Below are 3,033 nucleotides of genomic sequence, written 5' to 3'. Positions count from 1 at the left end.
GGGCACAGGCCCGGGTTGTGGGCTCGATCCCCAGTGTGGGGTGTGCAGGAGGCAGCCGGTCCATGATTCTCTCTCATCATGGATGTTTCTCTCTCTCTCCTTCTCCCTTCCTCTCTGAAATCAATAAAAATATATATATTAAATATATTTTATTGATTTTTTACAGAGAGGAAGGGAGAGGGATAGAGAGTCAGAAACATCGATGAGAGAGAAACATCGATCAGCTGCCTCCTGCACACCCCCCACTAGGGATGTGTTTGCAACCAAGGTACATGCCCTTGACCAGAATCGAACCCGGGACCCTTCAGTCCGCAGGCCGACGCTCCATCCACTGAGCCACACCGGTCAGGGCCAAATATATATATATATTTTAAATTGAGTAGAGCGGATGGACTGGGTGGGGACGGTGGCTTGGGCTGCACAGGACCTGCGTAAGGAGCTGAACCACCTCCATGAGCAGGTGGGCCTGGCCTGTGTCTCAGCCGCCCGCCCGCCCGCCTGCCCGCCTCCCTTCACGTCCCCAGGGTCACAGGAAGCCGAGAGGCAACATCCCAGGCCCCTGGAGGAACTGGCCTGAGTCAGCTGCCCCAAGGGCAGAGGGACCAGACTCGAACTCGAGGCTGTTTACGGAAGAGGGTGGTTCTCGCTTGAACTTCGTTGGGGGTTTCTAAGTGGAAGGAGAAACTAAAAGTGCTTTTGGCCCGGCCGGCGTGGCTCAGTGGTTGAGCGTCGACCTATGAACCAAGAGGTCAGGGCCCACGCCCGGGTTGCGGGCTCGATCCCAAGTAGGGGGCGTCAAGGGGGCAGCCGACTCTCATCACTGATGTCTGTCTCTCTCTCTCTCTCTCTCTCCCCCTCTCCCTTCCTCTCTGAAATCAATAAAAATAAAATAAAAGTGTTTTTAATTATGGTTTCATGACGAGGGGCCAGGGAGAGGCACCGGCCGCCAAGTATTGCCACATTTCTCAGTTCTCCGCGTCCCCAGGCTGGGCTGTGGTTGGTCCCATCACCCCGACAGCCCTGCTCACCCCCCTCTCCTGCCAACTGACACGTCACCCCTGGACGCGCCAGGAGAGGGCACGCGGAGTGCCAGGAGGGCGGGGCGGGGCGGGGAGGGGCCCAGCTGCATGGCTCAGGGCCCATCCGTCCCTCTGTGAAGGGGACAGGGCGGGAGGGGCAGCCATCTCTGGACTTGGGCATTGTAGCTTTTCTAAAGGCCAAACCCTTTAAGAACTCAAAGGACTTTTAAAATAGATATATTTTTTATTGACTCCAGAGAGGAAGGGAGAGGGAGAGAGAGAGCTAGAGACATCCATGATGAGAGAGAATCATGGATCAGCTGCCTCCTGCACGCCCCCTGCTGGGGATCCAGCCTGCAACCCGGGAATCGAACCGTGACCTCCTGGTTCCTAGGTCGATGCTCAGCCACTGAGCCACGCCGGCCGGGCCCTAAGCTCTTTTAAATACCGCCTGGCGAGTCCCGGTGGCCAGGCCCGAAGAACTTTAAGAGAGAAGCGGCCCTGATGGGAAAGGGGAAATGAAGAGACAGATTTTCAAAGACGACAGGAGGAGCTTCTGGCAGGCTCGCGATCTCTCCGGAGGGGCCGGGTGAGGGAGGAAGGAAAGACGGTTCCTGTTAATGAAGAGACAGATTTTCAAAGACGACAGGAGGAGCTTGTCGCAGGCTCGTCTCTCCGGAGGGGCCGGGTGAGGGAGGAAGGAAAGGCGGTTCCTGTATCCAGCTCCCCGGGCTCCCCAAGGAGATCTCAGAAAAGGCCCGAACGCTCCAACAGCTCACCCGCTCTCGGGCAAATCCACCTCGTTCCGGACCGGGCTCTTCAGGGGGGAAAGGGATGGAGACCCATCACACACACCCGCCCGGCAAGGAGCACAGGGCACCTGCACGGGATGGGGGGCCTCTCGGTGGTACTTGGATCCCCCCCCCAATTTTATTCATTCGGCAGACATTTATAAAGCGCCTACTGTGTGCTGGGCATTGCACCCAGTCAGAGAGGGTCTCTGGCTGGAAGGCAAGGAGATGAGGCCTGTCCACACACACCCCCCCCCCCCCCCCAATGATCCTCTCTCATCATGGATGTTTCTCTCTCTGTTTCCCTTTCTCTCTGAAATCAATATAATTTTTTAAAAGAGGAGAATGTGAAACCTGCCCCGAGGGTGCTCCGGGCGGGGGCTGCTCCCTCCCAACCTGGGAGGCTCAGGAAATCGACCCCCCGAGACTGGAGCTTCTGGCCTCCCAGCCCGGGCCCGCTCCCAGCTCCATTTCACAGAAGCGAAGACAAAGGCAGGGGTTTTCCCTGAGGCACTGTCGGCTCTCACATCCTCCCGGCAACACAGGCAACAAACACGCAACGACCCGCAGAGAGCAAACTTCCCCCAGAAACCCACGGGGAGCTCGTCCTCGGGGAAGGAGAAAACAACACCCGTGTCACAGCCGGTCCCTCCCTCCATCACCAACCGAATGCCAGAGACACCCACCCGGTTCAGAGCGGAACAAAGCGCGCTCATGGCTCCGTGGATAGAGCATCCGCCCCTGGACTGCAGGGTCCCGGGTTCAATTCCCATCAAGGGGATGGTACCTCCGTTGCAGGCTCCTCCCTGCCCCCAGCCCTGGTCGGGGCATGTGCAGGAGGCAACCAATGGATGCGTCTCTCTCACATGGATGTTTCTCTCTCCCTCTCTCTCATCGATGTCTCTCTCTCTCTCTCTCTCTCTCTCTCTCTCCTGGGGATGAGGATTAACAGCAAAACAAAACACTCGTGGGCAGGCTGGAGTCACATGCACCCCTGCTCTCTGACCAGGGGGGACTCTCTGTGTGAGCCCCCTGCGCCCCTGTGAGCTGCGGGGAGGGGGGTGGGCACCCCATGTAGCGGGAACGCGCCGCCGCCACGAGAGGGAATCGCAGGCCACGCTGAGCCCCTCGGCCTCGGATTTGAAGGATTTGAACGGGCCAATGGCCTCCCGGTGGCTGAAACAGGAAGCCAGATAACAGCGGGCGGTGCGGGCGGCGCGCGC

At 58.7% G+C, this 3,033-nt stretch overlaps 1 protein-coding gene across 1 annotated transcript in view; it reads left to right on the top strand.

The window, feature by feature from the left end:
* The first annotated feature begins 486 nt into the window (after positions 1-486).
* The window catches only part of CSRP1 (cysteine and glycine-rich protein 1), a 29,793-nt gene continuing 27,246 nt past the window's right edge, over positions 487-3,033 (top strand). Inside the window, exon 1 of the mRNA XM_014533423.1 lies at positions 487-498. The gene's annotated coding sequence lies outside the window, so the exon portion shown is untranslated. The remainder of the gene's footprint in view (positions 499-3,033) is intronic.

The sequence above is a fragment of the Myotis brandtii genome, unplaced genomic scaffold (genome assembly GCF_000412655.1).
Source record: "Myotis brandtii unplaced genomic scaffold, ASM41265v1 scaffold975, whole genome shotgun sequence".
NCBI lineage: Eukaryota > Metazoa > Chordata > Mammalia > Chiroptera > Vespertilionidae > Myotis > Myotis brandtii.
Note: the sequence above shows the minus strand (reverse complement) of the source record. Positions and strands in the feature narration are given on the sequence as shown.